The 26432-nt window shown below is 42.6% G+C and overlaps 1 protein-coding gene across 2 annotated transcripts in view; it reads left to right on the forward strand.

Moving 5' to 3' along the window:
• The window catches only part of ELFN1 (extracellular leucine rich repeat and fibronectin type III domain containing 1), a 661360-nt gene that overhangs the window by 351484 nt on the left and 283444 nt on the right, over positions 1-26432 (forward strand). The gene's annotated exons all lie outside the window — the stretch shown is intronic.

The following is a 26432-nucleotide window of genomic DNA, read 5'->3' on the forward strand; positions in this document are numbered from 1 at the left end:
CTGGGGCATGTCCTTGATGGCCAGGATGGACATGGTGAATGGATGGATTTCTGTTGCAGACTGTTTAGCTGGAAGCCAAAAGATTAAGGAGCTGGAGCGTGGGAGGTACACAAGCGTGGTGATCTTTTGTGCTGAGGTTCGGAGCGAGGTTAAAACTGGCTTTTTGAAATGTATTTGATATAAAAACAAAGAGATGATAGAGGGCCGCACAATGTTCTTGGTTAGAGAGGGGGAGTGGTGGAGAGAGAAACTTGAATGGATTTCAGTGAGGCAGGTTAGAAGAATGAGTGGGAAGAACAAGGACGGTATTGGGGGGTAATCAAATGGTTTGGGTTGTAGAGTACAAGAAGAATGTGTAGTCAATGGCTGTGACTTTGGATGGGATAAAAGACAGACAGAAGAGAGGATAAAAGAGCAGACAGATGGACTGACAAAAAGGAAAAATTAGGCATGAGAGAGAAATTGAGACGTACTCCAGTGACAGAGCAGACCAAGGGACATTATACAGAAACAGGAGAGCTTGAGATATAAATTTGAGAAGCAAGAGCATAAGTAATACTTCTGAGAAAGAGGAATGGATGCAGTATCCCTTTTACAGGAAAGCTTGTGTTAAACATATTTCTGAGACAGAAAAACCTAGGTCAAACCCCTTAGAAATAATAGAACACAAGAAGTGTTCCTAACATAGATGAGATCTTGATCTATGCTCTCTGGACAGACACAAACTTCAGAAGCAGGAGACAGCATACGACATACCCCAGAAAATTGAGAGTATTAAATATAAACCTAGAACAGAGCAGTGCACAATTCTGAAACATCGAAGAACTGAAATTTACTGCAGATAAAGAAGGTAACGTATTTTACTCTTGAGACAGAGAAGGACTTGAGACAAACAGCAGGCACAGAAGAAAGTCTAATACATGCGTGATGAATAGAAGAGAATGAGACACGGGACAGAGAAAAGTATGAGGCCTATTGCTGAGACTGAGGAGCATGAGGCATAGGCTGTCATTTAAAGGTCAGCAGGTAACCTGCCGGACCACCAGTTCTGAGGGGGCCTATGGCATCTGCTTCCCAGGTGAAGAACTGCCTGCATATTTAGAAATCTCTGCCTTCCGGGTGGGGTTTTCTAAGCTAGAGTTGGGAAATCATACTGTTGGTCCACTGTAGGCCTAGGAATATGGCATGTAAGTGTCATCCTATTTTTGCCCCACTCAACATTTCTATTTGTTTAACAGAAACAAACATCTGAAGCAGACATTTCTTAGTGTTAAAGTATCACTGGCCCTGACACTTAGGGAGTTTTCTCCCTTGGTATGGGGCAGGGGCGTTGATTGATTTTCCTGCCTGTGACAGTCATGCCACCATGCATGTCGGGCCTCTGTTAAACTAGTGTTGGTCGCCAAACCTTAAAACGAGGTGGAGCTATCATCACTGGGCCCTCCGGTCAAAGGTTTCTGATGGCGGAGCCGCCTGAGGCTGCTCTGTTGGAAACCCTGAAATAATCCCATCTGTAAATGGGATAAGGGACTGCGAGTTTTGAGGGTGGATTATCGCTGTTTCTTAAGCCAGAAATGCCAAATGACTTTGTTTTTTTTCTGAGGCATGGAAGAGACGTTCACTCGAACCCACAAAGGACAGCATGCGACATTCCCTTGAGAGGGACATGAGACAGAGGCGAAGGTAATGCATCCTTCTGAAGCAGAGCATGTGATAAACCTCTGAGGCACAGGCAAGTCCCGTCACCTCAGGAAGGATGAATGAACAGATAACTTATTGAACCAAAAGCCTTGAGCAGAACAGCTCAGCAGGCTGAATTGTCTTCAACCACTTTAGAACATAAAGGAGTGATGGAAGGCGAGTTTAGAAAGAGGGATTTTGAGTTCATTTCTGAATAATGAGTACTAATTGGTCCTTGAATGGAATTTGTTACGTACTTAACTGGAAAAACACACTCCTGTGCCAAAAAAACACAGCCTAGTCCTACACTTGTATAACTGTGCCGTTTCGTCTGTATACTTTTAAATTACCTTATGTGGCATTGTCTGAGTTCTGTGATATTTTATGCACACAAGGGGCAATATATGTATGAATATTTTCCAAATGTGCGGCTTCATGACAAAGCAAACGTGACTGCTCAATATTTTATGTTTGTTCTGTTTTGTATTTTGATATAAAGCTGCTTGCCACCAGAAACTGCTCTCGGATGTTGGAACAAGATGAGTGATGGGGAGTGAGAGTTAGGAGGGAAGGTATTAAAGCCGGCAGAGAGGAGAATCTGCTAGAAGTTAGCAGCAAAACGTTGGAAGAGACAGTTTTGGCCATGTTTTAGAACTACTCTTTCCAATTGTACGTCGAATATGCACCCTTTCCGCACGCCCCTTTGCCACTGTCATATATAAAAACTCAAACTTTTTTTTAAGGACCTCGATCTCGCACTGTAAGTCTATTTTACGTTTTTTTGTGGGTTTGGGGTTTTTGCATTCAAAAACAAATTTGATTATAATTTTCTCTCACACATTTTCTAGTAACTTAGCAGTCTTCATTAAAATCAAAGACTCTTTGCAAAGTTAAAAAAAGCTTCTCATAATTTAAAGAGAAAAAGCTTTGCAGCTTTTAATACCTAAAATAAAGGTGGTAGGTGGGTGTCAGACACTGGGCGTCTGAATGTGGTGGGTACTGAACAGCCGAACTGGAGGGAGAGGAAACACTGTTGGTGATGACACGACGCCTCTGTAAGATCAGCCTAACCCAGCCATCCCTCAGCACACTATGCTGCATAAAGAAGATAGAAACAATGTCATGGAAACCTGTTTCAAAACAACCAGCAGCAAAAAATAGTGTGTAATGTTATCTATTATATCTAGATACAATGCTTTGTAGGGAACCAGCAGAACAGAAAAGCATGTGTAAAGCAGCGTCGGCCAGGCCAGTGGTTAGAAGAGGTTCTTAAATTCTGAAGCACTGAGACGCATGGTATTGCTGAGTAACTTCACTTGAACAGGTGCTGCTTGTACACCACAGCAGGTTAAAAGCAAAAATATTAGTGGCATGTCTCAAACTTCCAGGTGCTTGTCCAGGTGCTTTGTACCTGTAGTCTAGCCTGGACAGTTTGCAGTGACATTTCTTCAGTGATGATGGTCCTGGAGTCAGAAGGTTAAACCCATCACTACACCGCGTACTAGTAAGCAGCAGTGAAGTTTTGGCTATGAGAACAACTACATAGGTTCGGTACTAGAGTACTTCTCCCACCCACTCAAATGAAGACCAAGACACTGTTTGAGTGATAAACTTGATGTAGCTTTTCTTATCAACCAAAACTGACCAGAGTTGTATTAGGATAATAATGGCCATAAGAATGTCCACATTTATTCACTTGAGGATGAACAAACTGTGGTGCGTACTAATAACAAATGACATGAAGAACGGAAAACACTATGTGATAAACATTGTGGGCCAAATTTAAGAAAAGTGGAGCTGCATCCAATGCAGCGCCACTTTTCTTGTGCCCCCCCAACGCCACCAAGGCTGTATTAGGAACAACAGCGTAAAACATTTTTGCACTACTGTGGCGCTTTGCTCCACTAGTGTCAACATTTTTTACGCTAGTGTAGCAAAGTGCAAGAAGGCCAATTGATTAAAATGTGTGCATCCTTTGAATGCCTGCTTTCAGCAGGCGTTAAAATGACGCCAAAAATAGCACAATGGAATCTTGTAGATTGAGCTGGAACGCATACATTATGCTTGGCGAATGTATAATGTGGTGCAAAGGGTTAAAAAGTGGTGCAATGAATGCATTGCACCACTTTGTAAATATGGCGCTGCAATTTTGCAAGCCTAACGCCATAGCGTAAAAAAAATGATGCTAATGAGGTGCTAGGCATTCTTAAATTTGGGCCTATGTGTGACGTGATAGCAATTTGTAGCACAGTGGCAAGTCCAGGGCTTGACCCATTGGTGCCAAATAACAGGCAGGGGTGTAACACAGGGGCTGCAGGGGGTCCCCCAACCATGCAGGGGGCCCTAAGCCCTTCAGATGGGCCCCTTTCTGCCCAAGGTCTATGAATGTTTGTGAGAAATGGGAGACTTAGGGGCCTCTCTGCACATTCTGCAGGGGAGGGGCATCATTTAATGTTACGCCACTGTTAACTGGGGTAATTGATCCATATCACCACCTCCCAGCAATGCTGATACCCACAAGGTGTGGGCAGCCCCAGAGTAGGGCTAGAAGGTAGAGGCTGTCATCAGGTCCACTTGCATTCCGAACCAGCCCCATGACCACACCTAAATCATTTTGCAAACGATTTAAATCCAAATAAATTGCAGTGTGTTTGTCCGTATTCTTTGGTTTCTCGGTCTTTCCCACCATGCCCATTAAACCAGGGGTCTTCAAACGGGGGGGGGGTGCTAACCCTCCATAGGGGGCCATCTAATGATCCTGGGGAGGCGGGGTGGCAGTGAGTCTAGGGAGCAAACTAAGACCCGCCCCATTATTGACACGGTGCAGGAATATTACGTTTCTGTGTCTATCAAAGATTACATTTTGCCCAGCTGTGTAATCCTGTTTCTGTGGAGGTATCTGATTAGCCAATCCATACTAATTTCTATTTATCTTCCTGGAAAGAAACCCCTACAGTTCTAATGGAAAAATATGCTCTTCTTCGAAATGAGTATAGCATTGACCAGCAGACACAATGGGGAGTCGAGCACCAAATTAGAAAAATAGGGCTGGTCCCTTTTTGCAAATCTTAAAATGGGTCCTTGAATCCTGCCATTGCCCTGTAGCACCAACTCAGACTGAACCTAGAGTATTAGGGTTACCAAGGTACTGTTTATTGTACTAACATTTCACTGGCACATTCAAATTTATCTAAAACAAAATGATGTCTGTATCAGGAACTGTCCTCCTACCCAACTTGACAGCCCAAATCCTGGCCCGTCACTCAGAGATTCTGCACTTCTCAGCTTTAATAGTATTTTTCGCAGAAGGTCATGTAGTCCTCGCTGCCTTAGGCCTGCTGTATGGATGAGGAGGTCGCGGCGGTAATGGGACGGGTGGTGACCGGTGAGGCTGCACCGTGACTTCAGATTTTAAGTGGAAATCCTCGCGGATACAGTTAGTCTCTGCAGTTCTTGGCACTTGAAAGCAGGATGCTGAGAAAGCTGTATTGTTTGGAACCATCACGTGCCCATAAATCACAGGTTGACAGCCACGTTTTACTGTACAGCACACTTTGTTCTGAGTGACCACTTTTTCACAGCATGGCATGCCAGGACAGCAACAGAGTTTGACATCAAAACACAAGCACAGGCCCAGCAGGACCAAAGACTTTCCACTGGAATCTGAACAACAAAATAACCCGATGATAGCTAAAATGTCTAATATTTACGCAAGCACCTGTTGCACTTGTAGGAGATCTCTGGTGCTACTGTAGTGACTGACGAAACTAAGCATATATCTTGTTAGTTTGAGGTAGCACCCTTAGTATCAGCAACAAAGCATCCACCAGCCATGCACTGTTGACTTGATGAAAGTGATTGGCACTCCGTGTGGCGGCTTTAGCCTGTTAGTGTCTTGTAAGCACTGGTGACTCCATATATATCACTGACTCAGTGAAAAGGTGCAGTGATTGTTGGTTTTCCAGCAGTGAGTCAGGATTAAAGTATCCACAGCATTGCGCAATCCTGGGGTCTTAGACTTTGAAGTGTCAGGGTTGACATACATCTATCTGATCATATTAGTTGCTTGGTAGTGATACTCTTAATGGTGGCTAATAGCTTTTTGGCCATAGGTGCTTGCCCCTGTGTCATGGTTGCACCTTTTGTACACGTGGACACAGAATCCTCGTATGACATCTTTGCAATGTGTTATATGAACTGTGGAATCCTTGGGTCCAGTTGCTGGCCGGCTGGTGCATGGTGGTGGACATCTCATAACCTTTCAGGATCATAAGGTACCCTGTTGCTATGCGGTGTAGAGTGAGGTTAGAGTGACCTTTATGAAAAACTACCGATGAATACCTGGTACTGAATTGGATTCTGTAAACTTTACATTAAGGTCATCGTTATACAGTTATCTGGTAAAGATCTTCTCGCAGCTAGAATTACCACAAATGTGGGACTCAATAATTCCAAGGTGTTATTTTTTTTTCACTAAATCAACTGTACAATTGGATCTAGGGTACAAGGTTATTGTGACATAGCAATTTTGCTTCTACAGAAATGATTCCCTGCATTTCGTAGCTCTTTCTTATAAATATATATTCTTTGCACTCAAACTTTAAAAGGCAATTTAGACAAAATACACAACATAACTGGGACATCCCTGACAAACCAGAGAGCTAACTGTTGAAGAGTCTCTTTAATTTTTGTAAATCCTTAGCAACATACAATTACAAAATTAATGTTGAATTGATGGAAGAAGAAAAAAATGTGTGATTACAAAAAAATAAAAAACTGCATTAAAAATCTACTGTTGCAATGCGACTTCCTTCTATATGAAATCCTAGTGTATATGCACGTGAGAGTTTGCACTAACGTCACGAAAACTGAGGAAGTACCTCGTAATATGGCTCAAATGACCATCGTGGCTTATATTACATATTATTGGGGTTCCTACATGTATTCTGCATGAAATGGGTCCCACCAGGCTCTCTCCATTGACAACAGCCGATTAACCCCTGGAGTATTAAGAATTGATGGTCATTGATTTTTCTTAATTAAGACCAAACTGTTAATGAGAAACACTTGATTTCAAATAGACCTACATTGAAGTCACCTTGTAATTCCATTATAAATCGCTAATCACCTTTTTCCATTAGAAAGCTGAGCGCGGCAAGGCAGTGAAACGAAATGTAAATAGATTGCCTTTATTTTCCATGTCACCTTTTCTTAAATAGGTGCAAGGAACTAATACTGTTTTGGGTGATAGGATATTTAGTTAGTCATTTATTTTGTCCATTCAGGAATGTCTTTTACAGAATATCGGTTGTCTATTTCTTGTACAGGGCTGCATTGTATTTCAGGTTTGGGTTTTTAAATTGTAAATTTGCCATTACAGGTAGAATTTACATTTAAATCAATTCATTATGCAGTTTGAAGGTTTCCAGAAGGATGGTGGAGAAAGGTGTTGGAGACGACAGCAAGGTTCATGCTAAAAGTTAATTGGTTGATGATTGTGAGCATCTTGTGTTTGTGTTAGTGTTTTTTATAGACAATCCTAGGATCTTCTTCTGCCCTTGCCTTGTGTGTGCTTTCCCCAAATCACCCCACTCTCAATCTGTTCTTTCCAGGTTGTCTCACCTCTCATTTCCTGGCACCTCTTATTGCCACTGCCTCACTTTCCATCACCGCTGTTTCAACTCCTACAGTGCTGACTCTTCCATGGTCTATCCTTGCTTTCCGCTAATCTACCCTTCCTCTCCACTGGCCCTTCTCCTTTCCACCTCAGCCTACCCACCTCACCTCATTCCTAACCTCTCCTTAAACCTGGACTAGCTCCTATATCATCTGTCTACCCCCTCCCATATTCTACCCTCTTCTTCTCTCCCTCACAGACTATGTTTCAATGCTGTCAGACATGCCCTCTCTCTGTTTGCATCTCCTCTTCCATAGACAATCGTGCCTTTCCTCTTACCAGTCCTTAGCCATCCTCCATTCCGTCTGGCACAATTCTTCACTCAGCCAGCATACCCATTCCCTGCCCACAAATCATCTGTGTGAGCTATCACTCTGCCATTGCCCATCTCGTCTGTCATCTGGCCACCATTCTCATCCATAGTATCAGCTTTCCTCTCACGTGGTCACCTCCTCTCTCCCCTAAGGTATATCACTGCTCATCACAACCAACATCTTCGCTCCCCATCCCATTTACCTCCTCCCCAACCCACATGACCTCTCCTATATCTTTTTATTTTCTTTTATTCTCATCACCTTTAAAGACAAGATACTAGCCTTATGAACAGTCAAACCTATCACAAGTCTTGGTTGGCAACCCTCACGCCACATCCCTCTTAATTCAATGGTATTGGTCCAAAATTCAGGACATTCACAGCAGGTCTTAAAGATGGGCCTTAGGAGGCTCCTCGCCGTGCTCCTAATGGTGTAATCGTTGGACCACCACTTCTTGAAATAACTCCATACTTTACCCAATTTTATTGCATCATCATTGGTTGCCAAAACTTTTCTCATTACAGGTTAGCTTATCGTATCCACTGGTTTTCATTATCAAGGCAATACACTCAATCACTTTGGAAGGGGTGGGGGGGGGGGGGGCATGTGGAAGCACACCCAGACATTTCTTACATATCAAAGGCATGGCCAAAACCATAACATAGAAGAATGTTTTTTATCTGACCATGCCCTCTATCAGCACAGTTCTCAACACCAAACAGAATAGTGGTAGGGTTTGTCCTAATCTCAGTTTCCAATACTTTAGTGGTTGTTTTTCTAACGTCCTCCCAATAGACCTTCAGGCCTGGCCAGATACAAACTTGTGCAATTCGTCCACTTTTCTGAGGCCCCACCTTTTTTTACATGCATGCTCCCAGGTTTCGTCTCATCTCACCACTATCATAACTTCTCCTCCTCCAGCTCATCACATCTCCTGCTGCTGAACCCTTCTCCAGATTCGGCTACAGTCCGGTTTCAAAACTACCCCAGTGATCTGGCACAGGACATAAAGGTTTTTACTCCCAAACTAACATTCAATGAATCAATACTTAGTTTTTTGTAGTCTGATTACAAATATTGCGCATATTCCTGTTTGAATGTAGTCCAGAATATCTTTATGGAGTCCAGGAGACTGCTAGCCCTTCATGGTGGCTACTCTTTGTAGAAAGAGACATTGCTTGATGTCAACTTTCTGGTGGCCATGAACTGAATGTAAATGCATTATAACCACATGCATTGGAACGCCTCTGTCGGGAATGTGTAATCCAAACGTCTGCTTAGGGATCACTTGGTTCTTTAAATGTGTTATTTGGAAGTATCACATCATCTCTGCTTGAAGGTCATCGCTGGCTTGGTGGGAATGGTTTGGGCTTTGATTCCATGGTGATTTTGAGCCAACTGGCGAATCAGAATTCTGCTGCTTTACAAGTTCTGTGTAGAACAAGCATTGGCAAAGCCAGTAAGTCTCGTTGATGCAAGTGCTATCGGCTTGCCAATGTGTTTTAGCCATGTTGTTCAGCAGCGTGGCTGCTGTTCAGCAGAGCTAAAAGTGGCATACAAGAGAGTGGCAGGGAGTGTCGTAGATATTAATGGCGAAGAGTGGAGTACAGTGTTGTAGAGTGAAGTGGCAGAGAGTATTGTGTATTACAGTGGCATAGTGTGGAGTCGCGAAGAGTGGCATACACTGGTGTGGCGTAGAGTGGACTGGTGTAGACTGCATTGGTGTAGAGTGTAGAGTGTTGCACAGTATAGTGGCATAGAGTGCAGTGACATTGAGTACAGGGGCATACAATGCATCATCAGTGAATGTAGTGGCGTAGAATAGAGTGGTGCATAGTTGAATGGAGTAATCCAGAGTGGAATGGCATAGACTGGAGTAGCACAGATTGGAGTGGCATAGAGTAGGGTGGCACAGAGTAAAGTGGCACAGATTAGAGTAGAGTGGCATAGAGTGCAGTAGTATGGAGAGAAGTGCCGTAAAGTGTAGCAGCATAGAGTAGAGTGGTGCAGAGTGGAGTGGCATAGAGTTGAGTGATGCAGAGGACAGTGAGGCAGAATAGAGTTGAGTGGCATAGAGTGCAGAGCAGAGTCGAGTGGCATAGAGTGCTGTGGTAAAGATAGGTGTAGAGTAGCATTGAGTGGTGCAGAGTGGAGTAGAGTGCCATAGAGTGAAGTGGCATAGAGCGCAGTGGTGTAGCATGGAGTAGTGCAGAGCACAGTGGCATAGAGTTCAGTGGTGTCGAGTGCAGTGTTGCAGAGTATAGTGTCAGAGTTCAGTGGTGTAGAGGGGAGTAGAGTGTTGTATAGACCAGTGTCATACAGTACAGTGATGCAGAGTAGAGTGCAGTGGCGAAGAAGGCATTGGATAAGAGTAGAGTGGCCTAGAGTGCAGGGGCATAGAGTGGAATGGTGTTGAATGAAGTAGAGTGGTCTAGAATGCAGTGGTGTAGAGTTGCTTGTTTCAGTGTAGAGTGAAGTGGCATAGAGTGGAGTGGTGCAGTGTAGAATGATATTACATTGAGTGACATAGGGCCAGATGTTCAAAACTTTTTGCACGTCACAAACAGCGAATTTTGCTGTTTGCGACGTGCAAAAAGCACATTGTGATGCCCAATCCCCGTTTTGCGAGTCGGTAACTAGGTTACCGATTCGCAAAACGGGACTGTGAGTCGCAATTAGGAAGGGGTGTTCCCCTTCCTAATTGTGAGTTGCAGCACGATGCTGTATTGTTTTGCGGTCGCAAAAAAATCGCAGTTAGCACCCATTTCAAATTAGTGCTAGCCATTCGCAAAAGGGAAGGGGTCCCCATGGGACCCCTTCCCCTTTGTGAATGGCATTGAAAACATTTTTTCAGAGCAGGCAGTGGTCCTATGGACCACTGCCTGCTCTGAAAAAATGAAACAAAAACGTTTACATTTTTAGTTTTGTAATGCATCTCGTTTTCCTTTAAGGAGAACGGGCTGCATTACAAAAAAAAAAACTGCTTTATTTAAAAGCAGTCACAGACATAGTGGTCTGCTGTCTCCAGCAGGCCACCATCCCTGTGAGTGCTGCGAGTCTCAAGGGGGTTGCAAATTGCGACCCACCTCATTAATATTAATGAGGTGGGCCTTTGCGACCCCCTTCCAAGTCACAGATGGTGTCAGGGACACCATCCTACATTCTGAATTGAGACTCGCAAATTGTGAGTCTCTCTGACTCGCAATTTGTGAGTCGCAATTCAGAAACTACTTATATCTGGCCCATAGAGTGTAATGGCATGGAGTATAGTGCTGTAGAGTGTAGTGGTGCAGAGTAGATTAGAGTGGCGTACAGTGGATTGGCGTAGAGTTCAGGGACATAGAGTTGAGTGTTACAGAGTAAAGTGCATTGGCATGGAGTGACTTGTCATAGGCTGCAGTGACGTACAGTGCAGTGTTGCAGAGTAGCGTAGAGTACAGTGGCGTAGAGTGGAGTTCTGCAGAGTACATTGATGTGGGCTAGACTGGAGTCGACTAGAGTGCAGTGGTGTAGAGAAGAGTGGCGGAGTGTGTTTTGGCATTGAGTAGAGTGGTACTGGGTAGAGTAGAGGGGAGTAGCGTGAAGTGGTGCAGAGTGCAGTGGCGTAGAGTGGAGTGCTGCAGATTTCAGTGCTGTGGAGTGGTGTCAAGTGGAATGGAGTGCTGCAGAGTAGATTGGAGTTGTGTGGAGTGGTGCAGAGTAGAGTAGAGTGGCATATTCATGGTGTGGTAGCACACCTCAATTACAGACAACACATTTTCAATTTAAATGACCAATACATTTGCACAGACATACAGTTTCAATAATAAAACTATTCAGTGAGCGCACAAAAATGTGTGGAAATTTTGTCATCTAATTTAATGATTCATTATGATCATATTAAAGTATTTGTTTCCAACACTCATCAGAAATAACAAAAATGTGCTCCATTTATTGGGTCATAATTCTGATATATTCTGAATTACTTATACAGTTCATTTAAACATTGTTGTGTGCTAGAAATAAAATACTTCTAGTATTAAGGCTTGTTAACAGTAAGCGAGTTTGTGGAAAGATATGGAAAACACAGTTTAGGCAAAAAGCAGGGACGAAATGAACCTGGAGAGCCTAAAGCAGGAAACGCCAAAAAAGTGTGAGTTACAAACCACAAAGCCCCTGGCTCAACGAGCAGAATGCATTCTTAGGTCAACTTTCTAAAAGTCCCAAAGATGTCTTTAGTAAACCAGACAGCTATGCTTTCTGTTAGGCTGTGACCCAAAAATGGACACTATTTGCAGCTATCGCTTGCAGTCCCACAATCTCTAATGACACTCCTGTTGGTACCACAATCAGGCTACCAAGGCTTGGCTAATGTTAGTGCCAGCCCTTTATGCAGTGATGCTGCTTAAAATAAGTGATGAAGGCTTTGTTATAGCTCCGATACACCTAAAATGAATGGGTATTTCACCACAGCTATGATGGTTTTCGATTTATTAACAAACACACTGGTAATGGGTGATTTGGCATCACCAGACACACAACCTTAGGTAAATGTTTATGTTTGCAAAGAGTTTGCATAAAGTTTGCATGGGATTTGCAGAATAAGAGTGTTAATGGACTCTCCTTAGCTATACCATTTTATTTATCTTTGCATTGATTGCATAGTGCTGAAGGTGTCTATCGTTGGTATCAAAGCACTGTCAGTAATAGAGGGATTGGTAGAGGTGAAGAAGGCTCACACAAGTGAGACAATGTGTCTCAGTCCGAAAGGGATGGTGTGGGTTGTATAATTTCAGACCTTTGTGATTATATTCAGGAGTCAATCTTGGGTGGATGGCCATTGAGTGTCAGTTCCATAGCAAAGAACCTTGAACATGAAATGTTCACTCCCAATAACAATTGTTTCACCCCTCTCGGAATGACTGGTTGTTTTAGAAGGTGGAAATGAGGCTTTTGATTGGGTGGTGGGTGAGCAACACATTTAGTAAAATAGATCGAGGTAGCACCATGCAGAGTTTATGCACAAGGCAGAGAGTTTTCAAGTCATTAATCTGCCTAATTTGTAACCATTGGAGTGTTGTTAACACAAGCAATAGTTTGATTGGACAAATTCAGGCTAGGGGTGAGATACATAGCATAGTTACGTGCAAGTAGAAGCTAGTCATAGATTGACGTAGAAGACCACCATGGACCCTGCAGCAGAAGCCGAGCTAGGAGATGGCTTTTGAAAATGCCAATGGGATCATCAACAGTAATGTCAGACTTCATGGAGGTGGAAGAGTGCATGTTAGTTGTGTTGTTTATTTGAGGTACAAACAATAGCTTTTAATCAAAGGTAATGCCTACCGTGCGTGGTTACAGTGACGGAGACAGTGGGATGTTCACAATGGAGTCAAAAGACCAGGAAAGTGGGACCATCACACCCTAGAGGGAGGACCTTTTTAATTCAAACTGAAGCATCACTATGGGTGTCGGACATCTGACCTCGAAGCAAGACCGGGGACATTTATCACCATTAAAAATGTATAAAAATTATAAAAATATTTTATACACATCAAGTGATTTATAAGAATCTTTCAGACATATACATGAAAATGACTGACGAGACAAAACAACTGCTGGAATGATATATAACCTAGAAAATTAACATAGGCGGGCCCTTTGTAAAAGTAGACTGACACAGGAAAAAAATGTGGCCCTTCATGTCTCGTTTCGTAGTATTCTCATTGCCCAATTCTGCTTTTTCCCTTGAGACATTTCTTGTTGAAGGCCACGTATTCTCACCCCGCCCTCAACATTTAAAAATCTCCTATAACCCATCTCCAGTTAGTGTGTTCTCTTTCTTTGGTGGCCGGATGCTGAAGGTGGCAAATGATCAACCCTCCAGCATCCCAGGGTTCAGTTTCCATACTCAATTCTAGGGACAGCCATTGTGGGTTGGATATGTTGTCATCTATAAGTAATTTTAGTGTCGTTCTACTGGAATTAATCTGACTGTGGAGAAACATGCATCAATGTTTAGGTGTTTTTGTGTAAACGTAATTCTCACCAATCCTGTTTATATTTTTGTGAGTAGAGGTCTTTCCCAACCTTCCCTTCATTGCCAGTGCTTATGCCGTTGTATCACTCTACAGTTCATCAAATGAGTTGGATTGAAAAATATCACTGTAGCCTATTGCCCTTACCAAACTCCGGTAGATCCACTTGCGGCGTCTCCTGCGCTCGGTTATTCCTTGCCGTGGTATCACTGCCGGGCAAGTCTCTTGCACATCTGGAGTATTGTAGGGGCTCTCGGGGAGCTTTTACTTCAAATTGATGTATGAAATGGAGAATAAAGGAATCCAGCTAAGTGCCTAAAGTGGGAACTGATTACCAGAGCGAATTCAGCAAAAGTTGGTAATTGACTGGATATTAGGAAGGGAATTTGTCTGATATCCCTTGAACAGTGATTCACGCCAGCCATTTCTTAAGGAAAAAAAGCACAATGGGTAAATGTAAGATTTGAAACTGGCAATAAATTAATGAAATGTATTACATTGTGGGCAGATTCACATTTAGGGATTAAACTAAATGACCAGCGCTTTTTTTGCTCTTGGCTCTTTCAATTATAAATTGTCTGAAAGCTTTGATGAACAATCAGGCTCAGAGTAATAGGGAAAGCAAAAAAGAACAAGCTTACAAATTCAGGTAAAGCTAATTTAAAGGACTGCACCTGAATGTTTCAGGCATAAAGAGACCTGCTGGGGAGGGTGGAATTGTAAAAAAAAAATTTTCAGGCAATGGAGTGGCGAGAAAATTAAAATGCCCTCTTCCACCCCATACTTTTAACCATCTCTCTAAGACACGCCCAGCGCCAGCCCCCACTGTAGCTGCTTAACTGTATTGTTCAACTCTGCCCTCCACGTAATGGGAGGATAGACACGAATCTAAGATGAGCCTTTGAAAAAAATTGTATCACCTGCCTCGTTTGGCGCCGAGTGACCATCTCCAAATGGGTTTGGAGAATTTCTCTCAGTACACATATAATTTGGGGTTCTATCTTTCATTTCACCGCAAATTTTCCAGAAATAAAATCAAAAAATACCTGAAAACTAGTATAAAACTAACTTTTTGTACCTTCAAAAGTTTCCAACATTTTAAAATTTTATGTCAAGCAAATTTCATGAGATTTAACAGACACAAAAAAGTCCGTAGTTTTTGCTAATAGGAGGCTGTCTCCTGGTAGATATTTTCTGCACGAATCAGTCTTCTGCTGGTAAACTTCATGTTTTCTGAATATCAGTTATGTCGTTGCATTCAGTTTTAACGTGAGATACCAGAAAGAGCAGTTGGTGAAATTTTGCACAGTTTCATGTAATGTTCGTGAAATTTGAAAGAAAAAAATCACGATTTTGCAGGAACCTACTGAAAATGAATCGGTTGCAGTTTACTTGTATCTAAATACCCTTACCGGAGGGGATGGTGACAAAGCAATATGGCACCAGGACCACCCTTTGACTTACACATTCTCTCTTTTAGGTAGCTCTCTAACGTAAACAAAAGGAACCACGTAACTAACTATAAAAACTGTAAATAAATAACAGTGTGAGCTAGTAGCCATAGGGTTTGAGGCAATTTAGAAAAGAAAGTAAGAAAATATTCAAATTTAGCAGGATCAATGGGTGTAGAAAAGTGTGCAGTTTTTCCTAGCAAAGCATCTGCAATTCTTTTAAAAACCACAAAAACTCTGCGAAGTACTCGTATTCTGCAAGTGACACGTGGATTATATATGAAAACTGGGACACTCTCAGGCATCTTGTACATGTTGTGCACAGGTGTAATTTGTGTTGAGTCGCATACTCACCAACCAAGGTATGTACTGGGATAAAATATGCTCTGGGTTTTCCATTGCAAAATGATTTCAGAGACCTCTCAAGAAAAGCTAAGAAATGTCTGAATGCAAATTTCAGGCAGCTAACATTAGCAAGAGAAAACTACGCTGCCGCGTAGGCATCAGATAAGCAATGGACAACAATCTGGAAATCTGCAAGACTACATTTGCACAATAAACCTAGCATTAGGAAAGCTAATAGGTCTCGCCTATGCAAGAGCTAAAGAGCTATTGTCTTTGCCAATGTGTTTTAACCATGTTGTACACCAACGTGGCTACTGTTCAGCACAGATAAAAGTTAGTGGCATAGAAAAGAGTGGCATGGTGTGTAGTGACGAAGAGTGCAGGAGAGTGTTATAGAATGGAGTGGAGTGCTGAGGAGTGTCATGGAGTAGAGTAGAGTGGAGTGGCGTATAATGGAGGGTAGTGTCTTGGAGTGGGGTGGCATGGAGTATCATAGAGTGGAGGGGCATAGAGTGGCATACACTGGAGTGGTGTTGAGTGGAGTAATGTGTCAAAGAGAGGAGTGGAGAGCTGTGGAGTAGAGTACAGTGGAGTAGCATGGAGTGTAGTAGAGTGGAGTGGCATAGAGTGTTATAGAGTGGAATGCTATACATTGGAGCGGAGTGGTGTGGATTAGAGTAGTAGAGTAGAGTGGAATAGTATGTTGTAGAGTAGAGTGGAGTAGTGTGTTGAATAAAGTGGAGAAGAATGGAGTGGTGTAGAGTGGAGTAAAGTGGCTTAGAGGGAATTGTGAAGAGAGGTGCAAAGTATCAGAGTGTAGTCTCATAGAGTTGCATTGAGTGGAGTAAAGTGTTGTATAATGGAGTGGCGCAGCTTAAAATGGAGTAAAGTGTCACAGAGTAGAATGGAGTGGCATGGCATAGAATGGAGTGGCGTGGAGTGGCATAGAGTAATGTGTGGTAGATTGGAGGGGCATAGAGGGGAGGGACATAGAGTTTCACAGAGTGGAGTCTCATAGAGTGGAGTGGCTTAGAGTGTCACAGTGTGGAGTGATGTAGAGTGGAGTTGGGGAGTAGAGTGGAATGTTGTAGAGTGGTGTAGAGTGAAGGAGAGTCGTGTGGAGGTGTAGAGTGGAGAACTATTGTAAATTGGAATGGTATAGAGTGGAGTGAAGTGGTGTAGAGTGGATAAGTGGAGCAGAGTGGAGTGGCATGGAGTAGAATATCATGGAGTGGAGTGTCATAGAGTAGAGTATCACAGAGGGAAGTGGAGTGGCATAGAGTAGAGTAAAGTGGCATGGAGTGCCGTAGAGAGAATTGGGTAGAGTGGAGTACAGTGTCATAGAGTGGAGGGTCGTAGAGTGGAGGGGTGTAAAGTGGCATAGAGTGGAGTGTCATAGAGTGGAATGTCAGAGAGTGGAGGGTCATAGAGTGACAGGGCATAGAGAGGAGGGTCTTATAGAGGAGTAAGGTGTTGCAGAGTGGAGTGTGTGGCACATAATGGAGTGGCATGGTGTGGCATACAGTGGGATGGCATGAAGTGGCGTGCAGAGGAGTGCCATGGAGAGGCATGGAGTGGTGTAGAGGAGAATGTCACAGAGAGGTGTAGAGTTAATTGAAATAGAGGGTCATAGAGTGGAGTGGCGCAGTGTGGCACAAAGTGGAGTAGAGTGTCATGGATTGGAGTGGAGTATATTATCATTGAGTGAAGTGACGTAGAGTGGAGTGTCATACAGTGGCTTAGCATAGACTCGAATAAAGCGATGTAGAATGGAGTAAAGCGGAGTGACAGAGTATAAAGTGGAGTAAAGTGTCATAGAGTGGAGTGGCAAAACGTGAAGTAGTGTAGAGTGGAGTAAAGTGACATGAAGTGTTGTAGGGTGCCGTGGCATTGAGTGTCACAGAGTGTCATAGAGTGAAGTTTTGATGAGTGAAGTGGCATTGAATGTCATGGAGTGAAGTGTTGTATAGTAGAGAGGTCTAGAGTGAGTGGCATAGAGTGGCATACACTGGAGTGGAGTATTGTGTAGTGGCGTGAAGTGTCGTAGCATGGTCTCATTGAGTGGAGAGGAGCAGAGTGTTGTAGAGTAGAGTGGGGGTAGAATGGAGTTGAATAGAGTGAAGGGGCATAAATTGGATTATGCATGATGGGGTAGTGCACTGCCATTACAGGCAACATATTTTCAACTGAAATGACCATTACATTTGCACATACAGTTTTACTGATAAAACTATACAGTGCACAAATGATAATGTGTGGAAATGGCATCACCTAGCGTATTGATTTGTTTTGATCATATTAAAATATTTGTTTCCACCACACTTCAGAATTACAAAAAATATGCTTCATTTGTGCTTTCCTCATTCTGATATATTCTGAAATATTTGTACAGCTCATTTGAAGATGTTCAAATTGTGTTGTGTTCTAGAAAAAAACTTTACATTTCTATCCTCAGTATCCAGCAAGAGTGTCTCATAAATCCAGAGAAAGAAAAGTATACACCAAGCTCTGTGTGAAGAGAGAGACTCATATTTGGCCTCTGTCTTTGCATGCACACCAAATGTGACAAAATAATAACAAAATGTGAAGGCCTATTTGAAGAAAGTGAACACTTGTGGAAGAATACTAGGAGAAACTCAGAGAGGTGGTAAATAAGATGTACTCCATGGCATGGGCGGAGATACGCTAGACAGCCTCACACAAATGAAGCCAGCAAATTGAGAGCAAGTAAATGTGAGTTACAAACCGCAAAGCCAATGGCAAGCAATGGATGGAATTAATTGCCTGGGAAGCTTTCAGAATGTACCCAAGAAGTATTTAGCAAGACTGGCCCACTTAACAGAGACCTCCTAACAACACAAAAAAAGACTTCAACAATTGTGACCGCAAACATTCATCCATTTTCCAGGTATTTGCATTTAAACTCATTTTGCCTTATGGGCTAGCTTTGTCCGCTGCAAGAAAAATGTTTAATTTGTTTTTTACAGGTTTTACAGCAGTGGCGGACAGTACTTTTAGCAGGGATGGGGCGGATGAGATACAAACGCAAACATAAATACTGACTGACACCGATGCATTCAAACGTGCGCACGCACACACACACACATATACACACACACACACACACATCCATTCACAATACGCACTCCCAAATATTTATGCATGCACGCAGGCACCAAACATAAAAAAATCACACTTACCTGTGCCTTGGAGGCCCCAGGAGGGTTGGGACTGCTGCCTTCGTTTACTTGTCGCAGAGTGGGATGGGGTCAGTGAGACTGCTGACCCCACCTCATTCTGTGACGAGGTGTCAGTGACACTCGACCAAGGACACCTCAGGGCTTAGAAGTGAAGCGCCCAGGTCCGAGGCAATCCATGACGCTCCCCTTTGTCACGAGGGAGAGGACCTTGAGGTGCTTCGCTAGGCTGAAGAGGCCACACCCACAGGATCTGTGACTTCAGCCTGGCAAAGATCAGCTCAGGCAGCCAATAGCCTGCCTTAGCACTTGTCTTGATCCTGGCTGCCGGACCTGAAAATAGAGTGTCTATCAGGTTGACCTTTGCTCAGCCTGGCTAACACTGTTCTTTTTGGGCAAAAGGTTTGGGGGTGTGGCCCCTTAGACCATTAGCAGGGTCCGCGGCTCCTTTATTGGGGCAAAACCAGAATGGAGTATCTGGATCCATATTATTATTGTTACGCCACTACGCACATGGTTGTGAAAACTATTGTGCTGGAAAACAAAGCAAGAAAAGTCCACCTTCTTTTCACAGTGAAAGAGAACTGCAAACCCCATTTCCAGAGGACTAAGACTTGCTAACTTGCTGCGAATAAGTAATAAAAAATATATACTGTTGGCTCTGAGCAGAAAAGGTTTCAATGATGCTACATGTAAAAGCTTTAAACTTAATAGATTCTTGGAAAAGGGCCTATCAAGGGAAGTGGTTCACTCTGTCAACTCATGGCTGCGTTCTTTGATTGACGTATCCTCTTTATTTTAAATTTATCTCTGGAAATGTACTGTTGGGAGTGTCAAATCAGGGGTGTAAAAAAATCTATCTTGATCAGAATTTTTTGGGAGTATCTGCAAAGTAGATAACAAATAGGGCCTGATGTATTACAGTGTTTTAGGGTCACAAAGCCTGTGATTCACAAATTCTCAAGTATTATAACCATAAGATTAAAAGCTGCAATATTGCAAAAAAATTTGCTTCTCAGCTATATCTTCCAGACTGGCAATGTGCATTTTGCAAATCTTAGTGATTCGGATGGAGGAGGCGGCATGAAAGAGGCATGAGCCTTACGAATCGCAATGATATGTAGCAATATTTTACATTTTTAATTGTGGTTGTGAGTCATCGATACCGTGGTGTCATCACTACGGAGGTGATATTGACTTTGGAAACAGGAATCTGTCACGAGGGACACATATACTTTGTGAATTCAGGCTTCAGCACTGGGAGAGCAAACAGCAGTCAGGGTACCTTTACACGCACCCTCTATTGTACATTGAATCATGCCTCTTGTTTATTCTATTAATTGTCCCTTTATATGTTTGAAAATTCAATTGATTTTTTTTAGTGGTTTTATTGTGTTGTAGGCATCAGCCTGGGCGAAAAATGAGTCTTTGCCAGGAAATGGCTAGTGACATAATCCTGGTCTGTGGGCTCTAGTGCATAAAAGGCAAATTGTTCCCATGTCCCCTTAGTTGGTTAGTGAAAGGCAGTCCTAAATGAAGTGTGGTGGATCCCTCAAAATCCTGGGCCCCGGTGCCACTGCACCTGCTGCACTAATAAAAGCAAAGCCCCTCAGTGATCAGGTAAGGTGAAAAAAGATGTCACCTTGGAGATTTTAAAAATGGTAAATCTGTACTGTGCATTGGAACTGTAATTTGATTGATAATAACGGGGTGTGTTTTCAATAAAGGTTCCATTTAGATTCGCAGTTGACTACTTTAAAAAAAAAATTACGCTTGTGCCCCCTTCTGCTAAAGATTTATAGTGTCTTCAATTCTGTGTGGCAAAAGAAAAAGACAAGACAAGACTCTCCACTCTAGGAATAGTGTCGGGGAAAGGGGCTTCAAGGTGATGCCAGCGACTGCAAGCTGCAGTAAGTGAATTATTAACTGACTTGTAGGCCTGGGCAAAATTTTACATTATGCCACAAAATTTGTGTGATTTCTTAATTGCGGATGATGTGAAATTTGTGAAAATTGGTCAAAATTTTGCTTGTGCCGGTCTCCTGCCAGTATTAATCAAAGACGCTTTTAAGCGAAGTGCACTCTTAAAGTGACAAATCATGATCCCTGCCCACTACGTTTCCCTGGTAATGCAGAGGTTCTCGTTTCCCTGACAAGCACACCAAGCAGAAGCAACTCTCTGCTTGATATTTTACAGCAGTAATACACTAACCATAGGAAACGCTCCTCTTTTGGCCCCAAAACAAGCCAATATTGTCATCATAAATCCCACATTGTCTTTTTAAGCAAGGCCTTTTGGCATTTCTATATTGCCAAATTGGCCAGAACACGCTTGAAACACAATTCCAAGCATTGAAGCACAAAACGCTTCCTGCAGTCCTGATAACATAGAAGATTTTGTCTAATGTTTACAAATTTCTCCACCAAACGTCATACCTAAAAAAACAAAGAAAGACTACTTAACAAGCTATCATCTTGAGTTGAAAATACAACTCATAACTGCCCCGGTCACCCTGTATGAAAATGTAACAGCCATGCAAGCAAGCATCACAGGATTTCTTTTCACCCAAAGACAGGAGTAAGTACAAAGCCAATGAAAGGATAGCAGGTTGGAAGGGCTTGCGGGAAAGTCATTTCTTACGCTGAGTGGTGAAAACACAGGCCTTTCCTAGTCCAGAGGCTTGTTTCTTGGCAGTGAGAAGGACGCCTCTCAATCTCTCTTTGACACTTCCCTGGCAGGAGAAGAAAGTGCCATCAGGCACCCAGGCCAGGACAACAAGGCAACCACTGTACGCGGCGCTAAGGAACCGCATTCCACACAATCTCAGGAGCCCAGGAGGTGGTGGCAGGACATGAGATGGAATGGTTGCCATGCAAAACCACAAAATTAGCCAAGATTCTGTATAATGCAGCGAGGTACTTAGAAGTGCAAGTGCCAGGGCGGCGCGGCTAACCATTGACAAGTGTGGCAAGTGACCTCATCTGTTTGTGACGGCTCTGCATTTTGTTACTGTGCAATCAATTCTGTGGGGTCTGTAAGGTCAACAAAGGCCCTACATTCATGCACTTGATGAATAGTTCATAGGCTCCTGGCTTAATTCTGGCCTAGTCTGGACAGTGCTCCCAGTCTGAAAAGGCAGGAGGTATCCAGGCCTGGAAGTAAGTTCCATGATTTGACCACCAGTGTTAATTACTAAACCTAGTGTTCGCCAACAGGCACAGTCAACCTATGTACAAGATTCAAATAATCAGGTCAACTCACCCACCATCCACACACACCATGCAAAAAAATAGCCAGATGTATTTTACTTATCCGAATTACGTAGTCACAAAAAAGTTAATTGGCAGGTGCAAATGATAGGTGCAGTGGTAGCAATGTTTAATTTTGTAAAAAAATAATAAACAAATAAATACTCAAGCAAGTGAGTGCAGGGGCCAGGGTGTTTTTTTAGGAGCCTTCCATCAGTGATGCCGAATGCTGGGTTTGCTGAATAACAAGGCTGCCTAGTTTTGAATTCACCTCATGCCCCTTTCTTCCACCACCCTACATTTCCTGCCTCTTTATTTCATTCTTGTATGTTCTTTATTCTTCCTGCGTGGTACATTTGTATGTTTTCCTACCTTTCCTTTCAGACACCATTCTCTCTTTCCTGCTTTCCTCTCTCTTGCCTGAGCCAAAATGTGATGATTATATAAGTCCCAGTCACCAAACATGAGTGCCAGGACCCACCACCTACCTGCACCAGCTCAAATTAAACTCTGCATGTCTGAGAGCTTTGTCCAGCACAAGTTCTGATATTAGTTTGGCTTTGCAGAGCTGCAGGAGTTCAGCGCCTTTATACCACGGTCTTGAGGATTCTGTCTTACATCGCAGTCTGAATTCTGGTAGTGTGATATGAGTAATCTATAGTTGTTGGTGTGGCTGATATATGCTGTTTTCATGTGGATGAAGTGGTCATGAACGTGTTATGGTGCGTTGGAGTGTCTCATGCACGCAGGTGGAGGGCTTTACTCATTATGAAAAGCTTCGTAAGCCTCTTGATTGACTGTTAGTTTGGCATCTGGTAATTGATAGCCTGTTTTTTGTTGTGGGTCCACATAATTACGTGTTCTGATTAACTGTATTTGTTTGGCTATGTGTTATTTTCTGTGTTTTGAGAGTCTGGTCCAACGATTACGATTGGGGACATTTGTAGTTGAGATGGAACTTCAAATTGTGAAAAATCTGTCAGCTGGCTTGACTTCCAGCATTTGCGAGTTTTGTTAAGGGTGAGAGTATGGGACTTTTAGGGAAAATTAGGTGGTAGTCATTGGAACTATCGGATCAGTCACAAAGTCAGAATTTTGTGTATACTCACAGATATTACCAATGTTTTCACCCCATACGCATGTCTAATGTTGCTATACAAAGTTTAAATCAAGTGTGCATTGAGGGCGAAACATACACACAAATACCCACACATTTTCTGGAAAACATTTTTCCCTGTGGATAAAAAAACAAAACAGTTGTTTAGAAAGACCTGTGTAAATGCACATTTAACCTTATCCTACACTTTGAAATGACTTGTCTTCTGGCTGTCTGTTAGGCATCGAATTGCATTTCCCTGAATACTCCTAAGAATTATTTGAAATCCCCCAAAATGATAAAGTAAAAAAAAAATATAGGCCTATTACAAGGTCAGATATATACTATAGCCCTATAGCCCACTGTAGCAGGCTCAACCAGCCATTAAAAGCCCACTCCAGCGTTAAAGTCCCAAGCCGAAGGCAATGACCTTTAACAAGGGAGCGGGACTTTAATGATGGTATAGCCCAGCTAGGGAGGGCTATAAGGCTATTAGAACATTTCACCACTAGATGTTGGAATGTTCGGATAAATAAAACAAAGGCCTCACGGAGCCCGAGGGGACTGAAATCCCCCTCGGGTTTTGTGAGGTCTTTGTTCACAGCAACAGCTGTGAAAGCCCAGCATTGGAATGTTGGTGCTCTAGGCTTCTACCAGCCATTAGAAGCCCATAGCCCTCCATTATTTTCAATGGCGCTCTCAACATTCCAATGTTCTAATATTTTTGGTCTTTACGTCATGTCTACCCTACCATATGACTCGGTCTCAATGCACAATTGACCACTTTAAAGAGATACTGAAGAAATTATAATATAAAGCATTTTACTGGAGCAGGTGAAATGTAACAATCTATGAATTCATGAAGACACAGAGGTATACAAGGCATGTATACCTGCTGATTCTATAGCGATAACATGCGATGCTGCAGTAATAAATATAGGGGAGGGCAGACTGAGTAGCAAAAAGATAAAATATATTTTAATTAAGAAGATCCATCTATATATCCTGGTGGAGGTGACCATGTCCTTAAAAAATATCCAACCACATGGCGACAACGAATGTATGTAGGTGATGGGAAAATATGTGAGTGAGGTAACGGATAGGTGTCTCATTAGTAGTTATTCAGAATTTATCACAAGGCTACTTTTTGTTGAATCAGTAAATCTCTAAGCAAAGCATAGTTTTTCTACAGAACATTCTCCTCCTCCATGAGAAGGTGAATGTGTGAGCCAGCTAGTTAGATGTATTCTGTCTTCCGCATTGGTATATGATGTAGATTGATTTGAAGGCACATCATGCATCAATAGGTAAACATTTTGAGGACTGTACTACTGAAAATCAAAGATTTGAATATCGTGATACAAGAATATCATAGACAAAATATTGAAGACCAAAATATAAAAAGATAAGTGGATATAGAGGAAGCATACATATTGATTCTTAACTCTAAATCTGCATACCTTCGAGAAATATATGTCCTCAGTATACACATTTGTGGAGTTAGGTAAAGAAAATCTATACTTATCTTTTGATATTTAGGATTCAATAATTTGTCCTCTATTTTTGTATACCTTGATATTCTAGCTTCGATATTCAGGGGCATGACCATTTTGATTGATTTGAGCACTGGGATTCATATTGTTTGCCAGCAGCCATTCCCTGAGTTCTTTGGACTAGCTGTGTCCCATCCACTGAACTCTGGTCCAACTGCAGTCTGTTCTAAAGACGCCAAAACTCACAGCGTTCCCCCACATTTCAGCTCTGCACTACCTGTGTCTCATCTGCCGCTTCTTAAGTCTCTGATGTATGTTTTTGCGCCGGACCCCCCGGAGTGGTACTAAACAAAGCTCGGTTACATCACTCTGATACTAAATGCACCATTTTGATGTCTGTCCCAGATCTTTCCTTCTTCTTCTCGCTTTCCGTCTGCTCTCTTCCTTTGATGCTCAGCTCAGCCTTCGGATGTGTGTCCATCATCCTCGTCTCCTTTCCAGACACATGGAGGCTCTCAGAGCTCCATCCCAAATCAATACCCGTCTTCTGATGTCTAATTCATCTGTTTTGTGGCAGGTCCCAGGTTCATTTGCACTCCCCAGAGTCTAGTTAATTGTTCTGCAATCTGTCCCAGGTCGGCTCCATGTCCTTGAAATCTGATTTGCTATTCTGATATATGCCCTGATCCTTGATGCTAGTCCCCTACCGATCTGAATTCCCAAATGCCTGATTCAGTTTTCTGATGTTTTGATTTAATGCGCACCGATAAATCTTTCTGATGTATAGCTTGTGTCATTTATTTGAATGTTTAATGCCTCAATATCTCCTGCGCCTTCTGTCGCTCATATATACCCATCATGTTAAGTAGAGATGGGATGGCTTTGCTGTGTTGCTCCAAAACCGGTGCAAAAGTAAGTAGCCATCTGCTTTCGGAATGGATATCCGTATATCTACTACCCTCGTTCTGGCACCAAATGCTAGATTTGGTCACATCACCGCCATGTTGTGTTCGCATAATGGCTTATGCTTCGGTATCGTTTTCAGTTTCCAGTGATTTAAACACTTGTAGGTGTGTGTCCTGTAATTACCGGCATCTGAAGAAGGCACTTCGCCGAAACGCGTCATGCTGGGGTGAGGAAGTGGAATCCAAGAGTGCCCCTGGCTCTGTAGTGGAGCTGCTTGGTTTGGACATTAATTACGTGCAGTGCTGCTTGCACGAAGGAGGCACCCACCTGATAGAGTTCGGTAACAATGAGCAGCATTTGGGTGAATATATATACATATATATATGCTCAGCAGCTTCACCAACAATAAAGTTTTACCAAAAAATGTAAAGAGAAAAATTAGAAAAGTCAAAAGGTTGGCAGCCAACCCCTAGACCTATCACCTTAAGCAGTGCACGTTTTAAATTATCTATAGGGCAGACTAAGACACCTAGGCCAGTAAAGCATCTGCCTCCCCTCTCATCCTTAAACATGGCATAGTATTATGCCTGAAGCCAAAGTCTGATTATAGATATGACAGTTTGCCTTTTATGTTTGTGATGTGGAAGGCTGTAGAGAGCTGACAAATGTCAGTTATGTCTAGCAGAGGAGAGATTCTGGGGAAAGGAATCACTTTTCTCTGAGGACTTGCCCTTCCCATGTGATGATGTTAATGAAAAAAAAAACACCCACATCTTATACAATTTTGACCGCAAAGATATTGGGCCAGATGTATCAAGCTTTTTTGCATTCGCAAATTGCAATATTCGTCCATTTGTGAATGCAAAATTGCCTTTCACAATGTATGAAAGGCATTTGCTGTGCAATTTTAAGGAATCGCTATTTTAGAGATTCCTTAAAATCGGGGACGAGCGGCGCAATGGAGGAGGTAAGTGTTTGTTTATTTTATTTTTTTATATCAATTTATA

The sequence above is a fragment of the Pleurodeles waltl genome, chromosome 10 (assembly GCF_031143425.1).
Source record: "Pleurodeles waltl isolate 20211129_DDA chromosome 10, aPleWal1.hap1.20221129, whole genome shotgun sequence".
NCBI lineage: Eukaryota > Metazoa > Chordata > Amphibia > Caudata > Salamandridae > Pleurodeles > Pleurodeles waltl.